Raw genomic sequence first — 23,021 nt, 5'->3', positions numbered from 1 at the left:
ACTTCTGGACAAATGGGAGTGGAGCACGTTTAAGAACCTCTGCCCACATATCTCAGATGCAACTCCTTTTACTCATGTTGTCGTTTTTTTGGCAAGATAGAAGAAGAGGCCGCCATTGTATGTTTGATCTGTTGGTTGTTTCTGATCTGTATGGCATAAACTGTTTCCATGACTCTGTTTAAGGATTTTATACTGAACCGTTTTCTCATGTCTCGGTTACTATAACCGTTTTCTCAAGTCTTGGTTACTGTAACCATTTTCTCATGTCTTGGTTATTGTATCCGTTTTCGTATTGGGTTACTTAATCTGTACATTGTCATATTGGATTATTACATTTTGGGTAGTATAGTTCTTCTTAGGAACTTTTGTCGTACCTAAATTTGTGGTTGATAAGTTGATTAACTGAAGGTGTGGTGATCAAAATGGTATTGGGGTTTGTGTTTTGTTATGGGGAGCTGCGTTTCCCACTTCCCAAAGAGACAGAGAATAAGTAGGGTTTTCATATAGAATAAGTATATATAGATCGTCCCATAGATATTTATTGACCATAAATTGACCCTAAATTGATTGGGACTGTTATTTCATTGATTAAGCTATTTCATTAGGAGCATTATTTGATTAGGACTGCTAAAAACTAAGAAAATTGCATTCATATGTTTATTCATTACAGGGATTTCGCACTCATATCTTGATTCATTCATGCATACATTACTTGAGAGTTAAGACTCATTTTTGCAAAGTCTGATAGTGCCATCTTTATGGTAACTGTTGGGTCATTTATTTCAGTCTTTTGTCTTGCCTCCCTCAACGATCGATTGACCACTCAAAACTTATACATAGTGAGCATTACAAGTACTTCCTCCCAGTGTTCAACCCATTTCAAGTACTCCCTCATTATTTCTCCCTTCTGTTAAAGCTAGGGTAAAAAGTTTCCACTGGTTATTCGCTTATAGTATACAGTGGGTGTTGGGAAGATTTGGTAGGCGTGCAACAACTTGTTCCCTACTTTGTTGATTTTGTCCCTTCTGTTAAATTGCCGATTTATTGTGAACAAAACAGTAAATACAAGCAGTTAAGCATAAGAAAATGACATGCATTCCATAGATATCCATCAATTGAACTGCCTGAATAAACTCAGGAAACCAGTTCACGGATCCACCGATCTGCTGGGACTACCCAGAAATTCAGATCGGTATTCTTACAACTTTTGCAAATATCGAAATGCCACTTACGTGGAAACCAGTTCATTTGTAGCAAAGTAACTATAAAGCAAGATGAACTGCCCAGGCAAGCCTGAGACCAGTTCTATAGTTTATCTCTCTTACAAAGAAGAGGATCGACAAAACATTCAAAATCTTTTCACAACTTACTTTCAAGAAGACAAGTCCAGCAACCACAGTCACGAGCTTGGAATAATGTGTTTATCATCAGCAGGCATAGCGGGAGTAACACTGGTCGAGGGAACGTTCCTGGCATCTCTAGGTACGACACGATACTCGTACCCAGAGCACCACGGCACACGCCTCGTTCAGCTGGAAGTACTTCTCTTCTAGCTCTACATATTCGCCGCATGCCCGGTCGTATAAGCCTTGCGTGCAACACCCTGGCAATACTTGGCGTACTCCGTCATGTTAGAATAGTTGTATGTGTTTCAGCAACTAGAGTAGAACAACTAGAAGGAACAATAGACAAGGACAGCAGTAACAGGGAACCACCAAGGCGCGATATTAGACTGTACTTAAGGAAAGATTCCTTCTAGTGGTGTAGAAAGGCAGCAGTGACGTCTTCCTCACAGGATTCAATGGTGTACAGCAGTTTGACTTTGCACTAGAACAAACTACTCTCTAGAACATCAATATAACTTTCTCTAGTGGCTACAGGAAGAAGAGAAGAAGAATAGGGTAGGTGCGAGTTTTTGTTTCTCTGAGATGGGTTTCTATTCAAGTCCATCCCTCTATGGACTCACAGTCTTATTTATAGAGGTTAGGTCGGTCTTCTAAACAGATAAGGAAGAGAGACCAACTTCTAATAGAACATCGAAACTTGCTGCTCAAGAAAAAAGCAAAACAAGCTTAGGCAATTGGTCAAACCACTACCCACAACAATAAGCCCAAGCCCAAGCCCGAACCCGACCCGATGTGGTGGATAACCAATGTGGGACTATCTACTTTTTTTTGGGTCTTTTTGTAGTACGCCATACTATATTAGTGCGTTTTTAAGTTTAGTCACACAAAGTTCAAAATTTTGATTTTAGTCACACTCTGTCAACAAGTCTGTCTCAAGCTGTTAGTCAACGTATTTGACTAGGTTTGATTGTACATTGACCGTATACTTTTTTTTTAATGAACAATTCATCATCCCTCAACACCATACTCGAGGACAATTAATGGCCAAAAACATGCATATCAATCTGATCTAACAACTAATCACAACTTGAATCTCGATGAATATCAACAGTCGAAGAAATTACTAAAACAGTAAATGTTGGTTACTCATTTCACGCAATTGGAAAAAAAATAATTGGAGAAGAAATAATTGGTTTGTTCGTAATATGAATTGGAGGCACCAGTACGAGAGATTGCACCCTCCAAACTCAAAGACCTTCCACTAATCAAGACTCACAACTCGGAGGTATTTTTCCAGTTGGATGCGGACATGACTAACCAAACAAAAGCTTCATCTGGATTTGATTGTGAACTCGATCCTTTAAGTCTGTTGACAAATTGGCGTTAGAATTACTTGGTAAAGAACTTGCAATACCGATTTTCCCGATCAGCCCATTCCATAAATTCAGCCCATCTTCTTGCAATAGATAACTGACACAAGAACTGATCGAATTGCATTTCTTGGCCCAACACACAAGCTCCTGCCTCTAATCGCCTATTTTAGTTTTGGTAGCATAGCCTCAATTTCGTGAAACCCAATTGGTGGAGATAGCTTTGGGACTTGTCAATAGCGAGCAATGAGCAATCCTTCTTTTGGGTGCTACGAGTCTACGACCATGATTCATCAATGGTAGCAACAAGATAGTCGATGACAAAGACAAACAGTAAAGTGTTTGGATATCGTAAACCAACACATACAATTTTGTTTGTTGATTAATTTTCTGAATAGTCATTATTCCTCGAGATTCATTTTCAAGACGATTAGATTAGTTGGGCGATACTTGTTTCCCACTGTCGATATTCCTCGAGCTTTGTGTTTTGAGATGATTTTGATTAGGTTGATGATTAGTGTTTTTAACCGTTGATATTCCTCGAGGTTCAAGTTGAGAGATGATTAGATTAGTTTGATGATACATGGTTTGGATGCTATTATCCTCGAGCGTGGTGTTAAGAGATGATGGACTGGTGCATTTCTAAAAAAAAGAAAAAAAAAATAATATAGATATATACGGTCAAACCTAGTCAAATACGTTGACTAACATATTGAGACAGACTTGTTGACGGAGTGTGACTAAAATCAAATATTTGAACTTCGTGTGACTAAACTCAAAAGCGCACTAATATAGTGTGACGTACTACAAAAAGACCCTTTTTTTCGATACAATGTGGGACTATCTAACTATGCACTAAAGTGGAGAGAACACCCTTTGTTCATCTCATCCACTTTGCACACAAACACTAGTATTTTGAAATGAGCTTTTAGAAATACATGAGATTCCAACACGTCACACCGCCATCTTTTCTCGCAAGTCAAATCAATGAACTGACCAGCACCGACCTCTCCTCAACAACGTCCTGGTGTTTTTTCTTCAAAGCTTTCAATTTTTTCTTGTCAGCCGCCCACGCAACACGCATCCTTCTTACCAGCTCAGCCTTGTCACAATCACCTTCGTCAGTACGTTGAACAGTTCGCTTCAGCTTATCGTAGCCAGCAAGGAACTATAAAGAACACATCAATGTTAAAGTTCGAAAATCAAACAACAAGAAGCCAGTACAAATAAAGAACTCACCAAACAACAGGCCCAATCCATGGTCTTCAGAGTTGTTTCTAGGGTTTCAGCTTCAACTTCTGCTTTATCACCATCCATTACTATTCCTTCCAAAAAGCAGGTCGCTATGGATGCCGAGTGGAAGCTAAAGTCAAAACGTTTCACCATACGCTTCTTCCCCATCCTCCCAACATAGTAGAACTCGCTCCCCACGTCACCAGCACGCTGTGTAGAGCTCTCACGAATAGCATACGGGTTAAACCAAGTTGCAGTGAAGTCTGGCTCACTACACCATAAAAGCTTTTTTGTGATAGGGGTTTTTCCCAATTTGTGACGCCAAATAGGCGTCAGAAAATTTGTCGACACAAGGGCAACTTCTTTTCATTGAAATCGTACACAAGGATACTGTCGTCGCATTCAAAAGCTGCAATATTTTCTGTGGGTAGGTCGACAAAATACGGGTGACATCGTGACGGTAATGTAGTTGTAAGTACCCTCCATTCTACAATACAGAGCACGTGTCCACAAGGCAGGACGTCTTACTTCAGGTCGTCCCACCATATCATATCGTACCAACGACCCAACATCCAGGTCATTACCAGCAACTGTTACAGCCATTCATGGAATGATATTAACTAGCGCAATCCTGGAGCTCAGTCAACGCAACAATCAAGGAGACATTTACTTTGTAACATCAGAGTAATGGCGAATCATCAAGATAGCATACAAGGGGGATCTGCGATCCATAATGGTTCAAGCACACATCCATAAATAGAGAGTGATGAACTACGTAAGGCTTGATTCAAGTTGACTCCGAGAAACTTGATACATAGGAAACTCTTATCCCAAGAAGAGTGCAGCCATTCCTTATCCAACAAATCATCAGGTCGTAGTCCCAAAATAACCAACATCTATAGTAGTGAATACAATTTGTCCAACCAATACATCCTCGGTTCACTCCACAACCTGTTGTCGTAATCATGTAAAACTCTAAGTTCTAATTTCTTAGTAGCATTGTTCTCCTCACCCCAGAACCTGAACATAATAGCAATAGTACCATTAAACTGAAGCAGTTTGTACGACTTTGGTGGGGATTTAGTCTGCGGTAGCCCAATCCTCGTCCAAGATTCAAGGGCAATGTTAAATACCAATATGCCTGCATCAAAAAGAGACAAGCCGTTCATATTCCTACACATGCCACGCATGCACGAAACGTACTAACGTCCCCTCAACTCTAGAATAAAGGATGCTTCATACGTTCTAAAATAGAGGACCCTTCAGCTTATAGATGCTCACTCAGGCTTACAGATTACTTAGCCTCACCCACTCTTATCAAGGGTCGCATACAAGGCCAGACAATTACAGCAAGATAAGGAATGTCACATTCAAAGCATCAGGAAACCAAGCAAAAAGAAGAAATATACATTTAGCAAAAACAAAGGAACGAACTGACGGCCAAGGTTAAGCCCCAGTTCTTCTATTAACCGAGCTGTTGAGTCTATTCAGAAATCCAAGTTGATCAACCTTCTCCATTTCAAACTTCGGGAATCGAACAATTCAACGCATACATGATGATTGATTGATTATAGGTTTTCGTGGATTTTCATGGCTTAGGCTGTGCAGATGTCTTAATAGTATCAGAATTGAATTTCGATTGGGACATAGTTGCCATGGAATCTATTTGATTATACATTTATTAAACATCTTTCTTTAGTTTCCAAGTCTTGAAGAAGCTTACTGTCACACCCCAAATTTCGACAGAATTCGGAAAAACAATATTTGTTCCCGACTCTTCGATCTTCGAGGTGTGACGCACTCTCAACTCCCAAAAACCCATAAATAGTTTAAATGTGCGGATAATTAAAAACCAATAAAATTTTTAACTTAAAGAAAAGTCCTCTTCATTGCAAAAATTCACAAATAAGATTAGGTTACAAATCTCTTTTCAATAACTTTTTAATTAAATTTACAAATGAAAATACAAATAACATTGTCTCAACTGAAAATCTATATCACCTCAAGGGAAAACAAAACCTATCTTGAAATGCGACATTAATGCAAACCATAAGCAGCAACCAACCTTCTTCAACACTAAACCTGTCAAGACTTATCAACTATGTTCATTTAATGAACACACCCGATAAGCAAACATGCAAATCGGGTCAGCATTATAAAAATGCTGGTGTGAGTAGCCCTAAAATAAAACATATAATTTTACATATATATACATAATCCATAAGGCAGTTAGTTCCTCCACCGAGGCGCCTTAATTTCCAAAAACTAATACAACATTCTTAACTACAATAAGTAAGGTAGGTAGTTCCTCCACTGAGGCGCCTTAACTCCCCACTAACCACACAACAAACTATACGCATAATAAATAAGGCATGTAGTTCCTCCATCGAGGCGCCTTAGGTTCTAACTAAACAAATACCCAACCAAGCATATTATATCCGAACCGCATTTCATGCTCAATTACAGAGTGGGTTGTCTCTGCCTAAGTAATTAGTTTGACCCACCCCTCAGCAAAGCCATATACAATCCTCTATCTAAAGATATATAGTTAACCAACATTTTACCATAATTATATTATTTAAGGCTTTCTTTGCGTGTCCCTAAAATCACGTCGTATCTATGTCTTACCTAGTTTCCCTGGCTACCACAATCGCTTTCCAACGCCGAACATGTACATCCACATGCCTCCCCTTACATAATGAACCACTCCGTGCATAACTACTCTGAGCGGGATGCCGCACACTAGGTAACCCTCACACGAAAGCCATTATATAAGTACTGCCATTATTCGGCATAAAATATCGCGCGTCTCGTTCTATTTTGCGAACGGAATAATCAAGCCATTATTTGGCTACGCCAGAAGGGCCATTCAGATTTACTGAAATGCCAGAAGGGCCAATCACATTACTTTCGCCAAAAGGGCCATTCAGATTCACTAAAACGCCAGAAGGGCCAATCAAATTACTTATGCCCGAAGGGCCATTCAGATTCACTGAAACGCCAGAAGGGCCAATATATCACATGAGTTGTGGTAGCTAGGTTATAGGATTTTCGTTACGTAATTTATTCAAAAGTCATACATTTATGATTCATAATAATTCCACTATATCACGTGCAGGTCAAATACATTATTGCACTAAGCCAAATATATTTAGAATTATCTCAATACATCTCAATACAACTTTTATTCTTTCACGTGCCAATATATTATTGCACTACGCCACAATCCCGTGGGAAATATCTACAAATACTCTACTAGCATCTCACAGATAAAATAATGGAGTGTCTATACATTTATTTCTCCAAAAGTATTGCATTTAATATATATATATATATCCCAAGATATTATATAATGTCACAATTGCTTCAAACATATCGCATAACATTTTTATAGCGTTTTAGGAATATTATATCTCCTAAAGTTTCTATCTCGTCACGTGTCAAAAATACACAACCTCAACGTCAAATCTATATTAGATACTGACAAACAAGTTTATACAAGCTTCCACAGGATTTTAGCATTTGATTTGTCCATACAATTTACAACATAAAATGTAGCACAATTAAACAGTCCACAGCCCACAATCAAATCCCCAAAAATCTAAAGTCCATGAATCTAACTCCGTATATAATTGAATACTCATAAAAACATATATATCTAAGTCTTGTTATCAGAATTACCCTTTGGTTACGTGTGAAACATTATATGCTTTACGCACTACTCACGTCAAATCTTAATTAGATAATGATAAACAAGGTTATACAATATCGATAATATTTTATTACTATATTTGTCCATATTCTTAAATATGTGAAAAATTGGAAAAGTCAACATTCCACAATCAACGGTCAAACTCAAAGTCAACACGTCATTGTCAAAGTCAAACTGTCGTTTCCATGTCCAACAGGTTCAGGGTCATAGCCATGGTTCAGGACTAAGGTCAATGTGCATGGCTCATGGGCTCATGACTAAGGTAATGGTTCGGACCCAACTGGCCAAGCCCAAACCTTTGAACCCGGCCACAAAATAAAAGAAAACCGGCCCATGATTACAAAAATTAGGACTGGCCCATAACAACTAATTGGAAATGGCCCAAACCAAAACAAACTAAAATCGGGCCCAAAAACCAACTAAGGCCCAAGACAAAAAAATAGAACTTTGGCCCAACCCAACTAACTAACTTAGTTCCGGCCCAACCAACAAAACTAAGGAATTAGGCCCAAAGCCCAAGCCCAAACCGGTCATCTCCTTCCTCTAGCAGCCTCCACAACCAGATTGACCACTGTCGACCTCCACTCGACCACCCAATTCAACCAAGCGGTTTTAATCCCTGCGAAAACCACTACCACTTTAATTAAGGCAAAAACCTCAAATCCTAAAATCCAAACTTCACCAAAACTAGATCTGGAAATAATTCCTGCCGCCATTAACGCTTATACAACCTCCGACAGCCCCCCACCAAATCCCAACATTCAAACATACATCAACCACCAACAAAATCAACCAAAAACAGTTCAAACTATTTTACTGGAGGAGGTTTGGTCGAGCTGCCATTAATGGTTCTCCAAGCTTCCAACCGCCCCCAACAGCACTCAAACGATTGGGTTCCGATCCCCCTCACAACCAAACCTTTGGAGTGTAACCAACACCCACTCAAAACCTCTAGGCTCACAACTGTCGACGCTATTAACGTCTGTCGAATCTTCGACAGCACCCGACCAATCTTCAATACCCGACATCAACCACCCAATACAAAATAAAAACCAACCCACACAACAACAATATAGCCGTTTCAAACCATATACCGAACGAACGTTGGTTTGGCTCGCGCCGCCATTGACGTCTGTCGAGCTTCAACAGTTCAAATAGTTTCACTACTAACCCAAAAACAATATACCAATATTTAACATACCAATATTTAACTAGTTTAAAGAAAATAACGAGACAGGACAAAGAAGAATGAACAATAAAATGATTTCTGTATACCGGTGAAGTAGAAAACTAACTACTCACCTTAATCCCAAGCTCCATGAATCCTCCTAGTCCGAATCGTCGTGTTCCAACGCTCTAGAAATCCAGCTTCTATCTCTGCCTCCATTTTTATTATTATTATTTTTTTATTCTCTAAGAACCCTATTCTCTAGAACAATGTGATTATATACTTGGGTTTGAAACCCAAGCCCAACACAGACTCGGGCCCAGAAATCAGGCCCACGTATTCCAAATCCAATCCAACAGATTTTATATAAATAATTAAATTAATTAATAAATAAATAATTACGTATTTTAAATACGGGCGTTACACTTACAATCTTCTGGATTTGCATCAGCTGCCAACTAACACACTTCAAACTCAGATTGTAACTTTGTCACCAGATTATTTACATTGCCAAAATTCTTGATGAAGAGAAACACTCGTCTGTTTATGAAGAGAAACATTACGCCAATGTAACATTGTGATAACAATAAAAAATATAGTTTTTCTAATGAATAAAGCGATGAAACTCTAAACAAAAGTAAACCTATAAACTGTTGCTTATACTAGACTTATCAAAGATATTTGTCTTCTACTCTCGAATCTATTGACGTAGAGTTGGAATAGAAGATTCGTTCCACTCCTAGTCCTTTAGCATTCAAGTTTTCTATAATTGATGGTCTATCAAAGGTCAATGAGAGATTTACAAAGGGAATTTATACTATGATGTGAATTCAAATAACAAGATACAAATAACAGAATGACATAATGCTAAGAGTTGAATCTAAATAAAGAATTAGGAGAATTTGATTCCACCTTGATTACCAACTTAATAAACTAGCATAGATTTGTTGTAAACCAATTCTTACGTTCTTACAGTAAGAATTGGTCGTTCTAATCCCTAATTATACATGGCATTTCTACCAATTCATAACTAGCATGTGAGGTCGTCGACCCATTCTCATGGCGAATCAACGACCTTCTAAAGTGGAATAGATTCTTATAACGATTCTATACTACACAATCAAGTTTTCATCAAGGCTTCATCAAACCCCTCTAATAGAGGTTTAGTCTTGATTCATCAAACTATCATTTCCAATTGAATTAAAACTAGGCATAATATAAAGATTTGGACTTCTAATTTAACTACTCAAGAATTCAAATCCAAATTAATAACTAGGAAATGAATAACAAACAATAATTGAAATTAGATCTAAACAAATTTAAATGACAAAATCGAAATTAACAAGAACTACTATTTTATTTATCTAATGAATGAAGAACAATGATTCAAATAATTAATCTAAAACAAGGAATGAAACTAATTAATTACTCATTGAAATTCAAAAACTAGATCTACAAGCTATTCTAATGGCTACTTTCTATTATAAGCTATCTAACTATATCTTTCTTAAGAGCTAAGTCTTGTTTTATCTAAAGGAGGAGACCAGATACACAATTTCGTGCATGGGCTGAGGAGCCATGTTTTGGGTTGGAAAATCGAGCCCAAAGCCTAATTTCTTCAGTCCACAGAACCCGTTTCAACTGGCTTTGACTTCAACAGACATTTTGTCTACTTCTGCTCCTCTGATAGGGTCAAGGCTTAGACCATTGGAAAGCTCTTTCTGAGCCGGTGGTTTTGACGTTAGGTAGGCCCAAATCCGAGGCCTGAATCTAAAGATATGGTCTTCGGAAGTTTTGCTGACTTGTGCACTATTTCTGCCCGTGTTGACTTTTCAGCTTTTGACCGGGCTTTATAAAGGCTTTGTCTCCTTAAATCTTGGCCTTTATCATAGAACTTCTTAGCAACCAAACTTTTGCTCCTTTATATCGCCAAAGTGGCACATTTCTGCACATAATTGAGTTCCATGCCTGAAATACATAAAAGCACGTAATTAGCATTAACTCTTATTTATTACTCGTATAATTGGTCTAAAAGTAGTATTATTAAGGGGTTAAAACTATAGTTTTGGACTCTTATCACATTGCTTTGGCGTAAAACTCCACAAATGTCAGCCTTCCAGACGCTTCATCGATCTTGTAATCATTGCAACTTTAGGAGTGGAATTTAACTCTTCAACACCAAGCTTCTGCTTATTCTCCTTCTTTTGCTTGCCAACATCAACTACATCTCTTTGTAGTTTCTGCACCGAGGGTCCTTCTTGCTGAAAATTTGATGCCCCTTGCACTGTCGTTGCACCTTCTTGTGTTTCCTTGACAATTATGGAATTAGGCAATGGAGCTGGATGCCTCAGAACATCAGTATATGTGAAAAACAATAAAATATAATTAATAACACTATATTGTCTTTATCTATATTGTCAAATTACTAACAAATTGAACTATTTAAGTAAAGAACAAATTCACAGTCAGCTGACTCTCAAACGGCTGAAGAAATATAGATATAAGGAAGGGATCGGTTTACTCACCATAGTTTACTCACTTTCGTACTCTAAATAGCGTGTCAGATCAATTAATCTAATGGCCAGTTTTTTGCTTAGGTGGACAACTATGTACTTTGGTCAGAGGAATCTGGCTTTGAGCTTGAGTCAAGAACTCAAGAACCGAAACTAGTAATGAGTTAAGGACAATCATGGGTCCCATTTCTTCTCTCTCCTTCCTTTCCTTTGTTGTTCATATTCAGTGTTCATAGTCAACTAGGACTTTGAACACTGAATGTTCATACTATTGTTGGACTATGAACATTCAGTGTTCATACTCTTAGTAGACTATGGACATTGAATGTTCATACTCTTGTTGGACTATGAACAATCAGTGTTCATACTCCTAGTGGACTAAGAACATAGAATGTTCATACTCTTGTTGGACTATGAACAATCAGTGTTCATACACTATGAACACTAAACTCCTAGTGGACTATGAACAATCAGAGTTCATACTCCTAGTTGACTATGAACACTGAATGTTCATACTCTTAGTCTTTTAGTCCTTCTCAGTTTCACCCACTGAACTTAGGAAAATCATATGACAATGACAAGTGAAGATGGAAAAGGAATACTCACCATCTTGGCTGGTTGGTTGAATTCTTGGTAGGACCGTCTCTATCAGATCTTACACAAAGTCCACATAAATATGAACGAGCCCATATTCGTGAGGAGCCGAATTGGCAAAGAACTCTATCACCGTGTTGTCAGTCTCTAGTGTAATTTTCATGCCCCTAACCAGCCAACAAACAGTAACATTTTCATCAGAGGGACATTCAATAACTTATCGTATCCAATTAAATAACTTCACTCTTGTCATTTCATTAAGCTACATCTCTGGAGAATCAACAACTTGACCACCATTGTACACCCACACTTTCATCCCTCTCATATTTTTACCAACCCAAATCCCTCCATAATGGGCCCTAATAGATTTTTTATCAAGATGAGTGGCTAAAGTGCCACCAGTTAGAGCATCATCATCACTGTCATCTTCAGCCTCTCCATTCGTGTCACTGCCACTATCAGAGCTTGTATAAGTTGATACCAATCCAGGATTAGTTGCAGTCAGGTCACATTGCTCGCTACTCGTATGTGGGTTTTGCTGTATTGAGGAATCTTTTAATATCTCCGCAAGCATCGAATGCAGCTGTGGAGGGATTTCTTGATCACGAGTATTTAGCAGTATTGGTTCAACCAACTTTGCAAACTGAATAGAGCGCTCCCTCTGCAAGAAAGACAAAACTTACAATAACCTGTTAATGATTACATCAATTATAGAACTAACCATAAGTAAACAAAAATAACAAGACTATTGTAATGACAAGTCCATCATAGATTGACAACAATAGGGCATGGGTAGGTCACTATCGGACTATTTATTTGAACGCCAATTTTAATTTTTTTTTTCAAGTCATTCGTCACATCATAGTAGAAGTTGGGCTATAGAGCAAACTAATAGATTCACAAAAAATCACCTCTCGATGCCATCTATCCATGAACAACAACTTGCCGTGGCCGGGTGTAACTTCGAGTCAAACAAAGTGATCCAGGTACCAATCCAGATACACTTCACTCGTATCCTGAGGGTAGTCTACTACGTGTTCATAATGACCCATCCACCAATCATTCCACTCCCTAACACATCATTCCATGAATTCCGATTTTGCTTCACGGTCCCATCTATCTGGCGGGGCTGGTATATGTTGTTGAAAGCCAAATTGCCTCATACAACGATCAGGCATATACTTCACTACATAATCGAAGTGGATCAGCCATGTAGGTATCGGGACCAAGAGTGAAGAAAAAAGGCAAAATCAAGAGTATTCAGCCACTTATCCCATGGCTACCAGACAACCTAAGAAACAAATTAATATTAGTAATAGTATGCCAGACATAATGTGTTTTATAAATTGTTGGTACTGATAAAACGCTAACCTGATCCTCGCGGAGTATGTTCAACTCATATTTGATAACTTGATACGATTGCTTTCTGTGAGGTTGATCCCTGATATATTTCCATCTACAAGCCGCAGGGAATACACTTTTGGTTCACGAGTCAATGGATACAAGCGGAACCTCTCATAAAACCAAGTTTACAGTCAAAATTTTAAAAGTTACATCAATTCCACAATATACAATTAATCCAAAAAAGTTCAACTATACCCAACAATACGTACCAACAACAATGTAGAAGAACCATACAAGTTGAGTCGAAAATTTGATTTTGTTCCTCTCTTGCACTCATTTGGTGTACGGTGGATTGATGCTCCCTTTAGGGCCTTAAATAAATACACAAGAGCAGCACTAGCCCAAGCATACATGGCACAAGACTCAATATTGTTCAGAAATTGTAGGTACTTGGTATGGACACAGTTGCCCCCTCCTTCAGAAAATATAGTGCTTCCAATGAGGTACATGACATATGCAATTGTGGCCCTTGTCTGATGTTCAGATCCAACATTGGAAAAGGTATCTGTCAACCATCGGATATCAACGCTTTTCCCTCTTACTTTGTCTTTAGGGGGTGAAAAGCCCAAAATTTTTGAGCAAGCCTTTTCTGCACTCCAGTCCAAGTTGTTAACAAGGGCATTCCCAAAGATGTTCAAGCCTAATATATGACCTACATCCTGAAGAGTAATTGTAAATTCAAACGATGGGAAGTGGAAAGAAATGGTTTCAGGTCTCCATCGGTCAATCAGAGCAGATATCAACTCTTTGTCCCCTTGGAAATGTTGGATTTTTCTAAGGTATTGAAACCCCATTTTTGAAACCATCTTCTTTTGGTTTCCAGATAACTTCCACTGATGCAAATTTTTAGTGTGCTCATGGGTACGAACCACTGGAAGATCCTGTTTATCATTTACAGGAGTTATTGGTTGTGAATTGATTTGTTCAATAAAATTAAAGCAGAGTAGAAATCGAAATAAATTACCACTCCCTCCACAAGTAACAACGATATATGGTCATCTTGCATATACAAGTGATTGCTGGTCCACCTCGGTATGACTGTTCCTATTTCTTTTGGTTCTAGTAGAAGCGCTGCAACGTAATCATTTAGATGTCAGTTGTAACCAAGTGAGGATCATCTCCCATCACTAGAACGTTTAAAATAATTTTGTGATGCATAATCGTATTTGTAGGTGTTTACTATTTATATAAAAATATAGTTTAAACTGTGCAACCACCTCAAATAAATAATAATTAAAAGATTGAGTATACTCTAATGAAACTATCTTAAAATGAACGATCAGTTTGGATGCTTACATGTAACACAAAAAAACACATTAATAGGGGCAAACAAAAATAAGAGGAAAAATAATCAACCAAATAAGTTAATAAGTTAATGCCCTCGTATGTTAATAAAAACAATGTAACAAAAGAAAAAAGTAAAATAAAAAAGGAGTTCGGAATGGACGTAGGTGATATCTCCAAATCCCTAATTCCAAGTATATATGTTTAGAAACAAGAAGAGTGAAAAATAACTAAGAGACTAAAGAGAATACTTGTTACCTTTTGAAAGTCGGTAGAGTTTGGAGAAGAGTTTCTGGCGCATAAAAGAGAGACCTAGTGAAATAATCACTCCCAAACCCAAGCTTATTTCATAATCACTCTCAAGGACATGGACGGGGAAAGTTCAAGTTTGCCCTTGAATAGGTGTACACAATCAAAAACCCCCGCAAACCCCCACAAAAAAAATGCTCTACAAACCCCCACAAAAAACTCTCCACAAACCGAAAACCTAAGCAAAATCTCAAATTTCCATCAAAACAAAACAAAATATCAAAATCACCGTTGCGGACTGAAGAGAACACATGCAACACTGAAAATTGCACAAATCTAAGTTTTCAAAATCAAATTTATTGTGAAGAACACCAAGATAAATTATACCAACAAATTGTGTTATTTTCACAACTTGAGGACGGGGAAGAAGGCGAACTACCATTATAGGTACATTTCAATAATGTTGATTATATTTTTCATGTTATAATTATTGAAATTCGTGATTTTTTTGCTAGAAAAAGATATGAACATTATTTGTTCATATCACTATTTGGATTTTCATGGTAACTTGCACAGTTTACATGTTAAGATATGAATGTTAGGAAATATATGTATGAACATTCATTGTTCATACTCTTGTTGGACTATGAGCATTCAGTGTTCATACTCTTAGTGGACTATGAACATTGAATGATCATACTCTTGTTGCACTATAAACAGTGAATGTTCATACCTGACCATACATCAACAGACTAATGTTTATAGGGTACTTTGCTATTTTTTAATTTCAATATCTGACATTCATTTATTTGTTCATTTATTTGTAGGAATTACTCCAAGGGATGAAAATCAAATCAAAGAGGAAGAACAAATCAAAGAAAAATAAGTCCCCAGGGAAAAGAGCATGTTCGAAATCTTCAACTAAGCAACAAAAGCCAAAATCGAGTAGCACTCCTACCAAGAAAAGGAAGAAAGAGTCAAGCAGCAAAGTAGTTCCTAAAAAGAAGAGTAGTAAAACAGTTTCTAAAAAGAAGGCCGAAGAGGAGAGTGAAAAGGAGAATGAAGAGAAGGAGAAGGAAGATCAGGGAAAGGAACTAGTATCGACCAAGGCACAAGCACCTTAGCTGCGAAGCAGCCTCTCCTGTATGATAAAACTAGTAAAACTTCTAAAGGAAAAGAAAATTCCAAAAATTTATGTTGAGGCAATGAAGAAGACACCATTATGGTTGTTGTTTAAAGCATTGTGGGAAGGGGAGATTGTAGAAGGTAACGTAAACAAGCCCAACAAAGAAATATTTAATCTCTTGGACAAATATGATAACAACTCTAATGAATTTCAGATAGATGGAAAAAGTTGAAAGTTGACTTATGAGGAGATAAGTTTAATGCTTGGGCTACCTGTAACAGAAATGTTTTTTAATCCAACAGAGACTATTGGTTCTAAAGATAAACAAACAAGATTCATATCAAAGTACTTGGGTGGTGGGGAGAAATCAATAATCAACAAGGCTGATATAACGGGTGCAATATTGCAGACCTTGAAGAGACAAATGATGAACATGCAGCTGAAAATTTTCAAGGCTGATGTCGCTTTACATGTTCACCACTTGCTTCTTTGCTAATGCCAATTCTAGAGTAACTTGGCCCTTAATCAAGGCTGTAGAAGACTTGGAATCATTGAGAAAGTTGTCTTGGCCCAGTGCCATACACGACAAATTGATTGCTGCAGCCAAAAAGCACAAAAAGACGAACATAAAGACGATCAGTGGATGCACAATAATGTTTATGGTATAGTATTTCAACTGCATCTCCTTAATATATGTTTGTATAACAATTGGTGGAGTATGAACAATGATTGTTCATATATGAAATCTTTGTAAATGCCTGTTTGTATAACATTTTTAGCACTAAATATGGGTTTCATCACACACATTGCAGTTTTGGATATGTGAGCACACCACACTCATTAAAAAGGTGGAAAATCATGAAAGAAAATTCCCAAGGTGTGTGAGATGGAATCTGAAGAAATTGATTGGACAATTTCGAAGCACAGCACTCAACATGTTAAAAGCTGATCAGGTTGATTTCAACCTATATGAAGTGTATAAATACACACTATAGTATTAGTGTATAACTAGAATAACTGCATATATAGTAGTGGGGTGTGAGCGTATCAAGGGAGGAGATAAGAGGAGGAAGATGAAGGAGGGAGATGAAGAGAAGATCAGCAGATGAGAGGAGGAAGATGAAGGAGGGAGGAGATGAGAGAAGGAAGATGAAGGAGGGAGATGAAGGGCAGAGCAGAGAGAGAGACTATTAGAGAGAGGGGTATGGTATAGACAGACACCAACAAAGTGGATTTTAGGGGGGCTTTTGAAACTGACCTCAAGAGTTCGCTACGCTCACGAATGAACACTGAATGTTAATAGTCCAATAAGAGTATGAACATTGATTGTTCATGGTCCAAATTTCAAACACTAATTGTTAATGCTGAACTTTATTAGGTAATTGTTGATGCCGAAGCCATAACAGATGAGGAAAGAACATTGCTGCAGAACATATCCAGTGATGTTGTACCCTCTGATCAGGTAGATTTCAACCTATATGAAGTGTATAAATACACACTATAGTATTAGCGTATAAATATATTATAGTATTAGTATTATTAATTATTAATATCCAAAAGTAGTTATGAACAAATATTGTTCATACCACTAAACTGGCTATGAACAATCATTGTTCATACCCCCAAATAGGAATGAACAATGAATGTTCATAGTCCAATAAGAGTATGACCATTGATTGTTCATGGTCCAAATTTCAAACACTAATTGTTGATGCTGAACTTTATCAGGTAATTGTTGATGCCGAAGCTATAATAAATGAGGAAATAGCATTGTTGTAGAATATATCCAGTGACGTTGTACCCTCTGATCAAGAAATGATGTCCAGCCTATAACTGAAGAAGATGATGAGGCCATGTCAATAAGACTGGAGAACCAAATTTTGAGGGAGAAAGTCAACACACTCGAACAAGACCTTCTGTTGTGCAAAGAAGAAAATGAACAATTGAAGAAAAGAGTTAAGGAAGAAGGTCAACACACTTGAACAAGAACTTCTTTTGTGCAAAGAAGAAAATGAAAAGTTGAAGGAAGAGTTGGAAAAGAAAGTCAACACACTCGAACAAGACCTTCTGTTGTGCAAAGAAAAAAATGAAAAGTTTAAGGAAGAGTTGAGGGAGAAGGTCAACACACTCGAACAAGAACTTCTGTTGTGCAAAGAAGAAAATGAAAAGTTCAAGGAAGAATTGAAAAAGAAGAACCAGCAAGAGTGGGAAAAGCAAACCATTGACATCAAGAATGTAAGTCCTCCTCACATTGCTCCTACTATATAAGTTTTAATTAATACATTTAATTATAGATCCCTAATTATATAGCTTAATTATATACCTATCTTTTTCACCTAATATTGACAGGGCCAACAAGCTGATATTGTAACGGTTAAGGGAATGGATGTGGATGAAAAGGGTGATGATGTTGACAAAGCGTGGCTGCTGATTGTGGAATTTACCGAGACAATTTCTCACCAAAAAAGAAAGAGCTTGAATCGAGAAATATGGAAGGCTTGCTCATTGAAAGACCACTGATCAGTAAAACAAAGCGAAAACTTCTCATTCTTGATGTCAATGGTTTGCTTCTTCACATAGGTAACAAGTTTGACCTTCCTTCAAATTGTATTGCCGACAAGTTCATTTATGGAAAGGCAATATGTAAGAGGCCGTCCTGTGTTGATTTCCTGAAGTTTTGTTTTCAAAGGTTCAATGTTGGTGTTTGGTCATCAAAGACAAAATGAAATTTGGACGGTGTGCGCAATATTGCCATGGGCGATATGAAGTCCCAATTGTTGTTTTGTTGGGACCAATCCCATTGCTCTACTACTGGGTTTTACACTGTTGAGAACAATAAGAAGCCTTTGATGTTCAAAGAACTTGTCAAACTTTGGGATAAGGATGACCCAAATCTTCCTTGGGAGAAGAGAGAGTACAATGAATCGAGCAGTCTCCTCGTCGATGATTCTCCTTATAAAGCATTGCTTAATCCCGCACACACTGCCATCTTCCTACTTCATACGACATCTGTGATAAGAACAACAATTCGTTAGGACATGGGGGTGATATTAGGATGTATTTGGAAGGAGTAGTGACATCAGAGAATGTTCAAAAGTATATTTAACAACACCCTTTTTGGGCAGCCTGCAATTACAAAGAGCCATCCATGTTGGCAACATTATTCGCAGGTCATCAATTCTCGTTCGCAGGCTCCTTCAGTACGTGGATTGTGAAAATTGTTCTTGATTTCGAGGAATGCTTAAACTTTAGAATACTTCTATGAGCAGTTTGTTTTCTAGTTTGATTACGGAATGTTTTGTAGTTTGTGTTGTACTACTGAAACATACCCCACAAACATTGCACTTTTCTGTATGTCTATGAATTAAAATGAATAATTTGGTACATAAGGTGGACGATATTGAATTGAAACCTAAACCAACATATTAACTAGAAATTGATTGGGTCAAGAGCATAAAAAACATACTTCATTTATTAGGCTATTTCATTTAGGACTGTTATTTGATTAGGACTGCTAAAAACAAAGAAATTGATTATGTTCTCGTTTCATTGCAGTATAACGATACTACATTGTCGTATGATCCGATTTAAAGAACATGCATAAGAAACTGGAATCCATAATAAACTATTATTTGAAAACCCTTTTCTATCACTCAACTTTTACATTAACAGTGACAGACAAGTTCTTAAGCTTCTCCACCAGCGGCCCAAACATCTCACTCTGCCCACACAGTTCACATTTAAGCATGGTAAGCCCTTTTCCAGCCAAGTTTGGCAACATCTCGGTAAATTCCCTCTCCCTTTGACAACCACTTGGACAGGGGATGTCTTTGTAAGGACATACGCCTATCCAGTGATCTGTTTCACCAATTCACTGAGGTAGTTGTTGGAATCCATTGCAGCAAGGGTTGGAGCATATCAAAAACTTGTGCACTCCACCATATTCATAAACTCCATAACGTGGTATCATAAAACAATTTCAATGTTGTTTGTGGCAACGGGTATTAAGGCATTTGCAATCAAGTGCAATATGTTTCTTTGATTCACAGATCTGACATGTGACCTGTTAGCCAAATGTAATCAACGGTTATTTGAAAATTAAAAGGGAGCGAAAAATAAAATGTAAAGAATATTGTATTTGTCCATCATAGTAAATAGAAGGTAATAGAGGAATTAAATGAGGTTTTAGACCCTCTTACCACACCAACAGAAGAATTGATTGGGGGAATTGCATGATCTTGAGTAAGTTGAGTTTTGACTGTAAGTGAAGCTTGACCATCTTCGGTAGCTTTGAACGTCCAAGCAGAAGCCACCGTAAAATATATGATGTTGTTGCTAATCGAGTGAGCGGAGCGAACGATCTTGGCAAAGAGGGGTTATGAGGACAAAAACCAAATTGGTTGGTTTCTGTCTGTCCTCACCTCTCCTTTTCTCTCTCCTTCACCCTCTTTCTTTCCCTCCCTCTCAACCAAACCCTAACTCTCTCTCTCTCCACCCACAAACCCATCTCTCCCTCTCTTCTCCACCTCCGCTCACGCCCCCACTGCTTCCAGTTATCTAATCTAAAAACCAAGTTGGTTGGTTTCTGTCTGTCTGTCCTCAACTTCTCTCTCATTTTTTCTTCGCCCCCAATACCCTTTCTCCTTCACCCATCTCTCTCTCTCCCCCACATCACCCAATTCTCTCTCCCCCCTGCAGCTCTGCTCACTCCCCACTGCCACGCAATATACTAGTTTATATTTTATATAGATGTTTGTCTTGTCCACTTTAAGATTGGGGTTGTATAAATTAGTGATAGTTGTTTTAGGTGTTCACGTTAATTGATCTATCGGCTCTGAGATTGGTTACACATGATTCTTCTTATATGTTTTGTTTTTAAATTAATTTCTTTCTCATACAACTTTCAGATTGCTAGCTCACAATTCTGTTGGCATGTCATTTGCGTCCGATTTTATTTAGGGGCACCATTAAGTCTGACGAGGTATACAAAATCTTTTCAAAATATATTTCTCCTTCCCTCTCCCTCCTTCCTTCTCAACCAAACCCAACTTTCACTCTCCCCACCACAAACCCTAACTCTCTCCCTCTCTTCTCCACCTCCGCTCATGCCCCCACTGCTTGCAGTTATCTAGTTGACTCCCCACTACCACTCAGTATACTAGTTAGTATAATATGCATCTGGTGCACGTGAATATATATATTTTTGGGGGGAACATGCTGAAATTTATGAGTTGCCCTTTTTTTGGTTTTTGGGGAGTCACACCTTTTTCTCAGGAAATGAATACCCCTAAGTATTTCAACTATTTTTTCAACCCAAGTAACCGATAATTGAACCCTAATATTAAACTAAAATTGTTTTTTGATTTTCGAATCCAAAATTAAACCCCATTAGCTGCCAAGTGTGACAGACTTGACTTTGATTTGAATTTTGGGTTTCGCAATGCAGCACTAATAAAGTCTTATTTGCAATTCCTAAACTTACAGGTAATACTGTTTTCCTCACAACCCAATTTGTTTCATTTTAGTTTGAGATGTTTGATGTACCCTTACATGTTTTGTAGATGGGTCCATTTGTAGATTGTGTGGTTTGGAATTTAGTGTCAGTTGATTGGGGCTTTAGTTTAATCTTGATTTAGTTTTTCATATAGTGTTTTACCAATTTTGTTCTACCCTAGCGTGAGAGTTCTACTTATGAATACTCTTTATGAATTGTTCTCCTTACTACCAATTTTGTCGTATTTTTGTTTGCTAATGAGGTTTGACTGTATACATATGGTGGACTAAATCTCTGGTTTATGGTAGATTGCCTAAATTTTTTATTCGTTATTTTGCTCTCTTCTAGGATGAAGAAAAAAGAGGCGCAAAAGTACATTAGCCCTAAGAAGAAAGGCCAGCAAAATGAGGATAAAAATACAGGGGAAGACGCAGGGAAAACTGTATTATTATGGGCACGCCAGCGGTTTGTCAAAGTTGCAAAGGGATTTTTTATACATTAGAACCGCAAGAAGCAAACCGGTGAATTGAGTTCGTCTCCTTTTGGGTTTTTGGTGAATGCGTATCCATTTGCAGTTCCTAGTCAGGTTGGTTCTGCAGATGAGGAATTAAGGATGTCCGAACTTGTTACCCATGAGAGACTGATTTTGGAAGTGTTGAAGAAGAGGGTTTCGAAGCTAACTTATAGAATTAAGGATGAATATTTGACTTTTAAGAAGTCTGATGTTGCGCTTTTTACGGGGTTGTTTACCGATTAGCCTGATGACATATACTATAGGATGTGTAAGAAGAAACTGGCGAAGTTTAGGGAAAAGTATTTTGATGTTGCTCCCAAAAGTAAGCAGAAAAGTGCGATTTCTCTGGTTGAAATTTTAGAAGCTAGGGAGATGGCAAAGAAAAATACCATCAATGATGCAGAGTGTTGGAATGATGTCTATAGACTAAACAAGCTGTGTATTCTAGGCTCTATTCTGATACCCATGAGCCATCGTGGGGTCAGCGTTCAAAATGTTGATGTTGCTGATGATTTGCTAGCCTTTGATAGGTTTCCTTGGGGCTATTTTGTATTTGAAGTTATTAAAGATAGTTTGGAGGCTCTTAACAAGAAAATGGAACTTCCGGACCAGCCCAATTTTAGTTCAGCCCTCCATGGCTGTTTAATAATTTTTAGTCTTTGGATTTTCCTCTGTGTTACTTCTTTGGGTCCACATTGTTTGGATGAAAATGTTTTCCCTTGGTTGTTAGGATGGGTGGATATTCTAGGGAAAACAATAAGGGGTAGTACCTGGGAAGGGAAATTGAAGAATCATAAGACTCTAGTGGTGAGGGAAGAGCTACGTCTTCCAGATTGTGTGAAAGAAAAGCTGGCTGTGAAAAATGCACTTGAGGTGGTCAATCCTCTCTGTCATCTGAAGTAGTTAGATTTTTATTTTGTTTATTTTGTCATATTTCGTAATAGCGTTAATTTTGTTGCATCTTGAAAGGAGTGTTAATACGCACTATGTTAATCTTGACATACTCTGTGAAAG

The 23,021-nt window shown here is 37.8% G+C and overlaps 1 pseudogene; it reads left to right on the top strand.

Annotated features, from left to right (window-relative positions):
• Positions 1-18,488: 18,488 nt before the first annotated feature.
• On the top strand, positions 18,489-22,250 carry LOC147504309 (uncharacterized; annotated as a pseudogene).
• Positions 22,251-23,021: the final 771 nt, after the last annotated feature.

Source organism: Coptis chinensis, chromosome 4 (genome assembly GCF_015680905.1).
Source record: "Coptis chinensis isolate HL-2020 chromosome 4, ASM1568090v1, whole genome shotgun sequence".
Classification (NCBI taxonomy): Eukaryota; Viridiplantae; Streptophyta; class Magnoliopsida; order Ranunculales; family Ranunculaceae; genus Coptis; species Coptis chinensis.
This window is presented reverse-complemented; position numbering and strand designations above follow the sequence as displayed.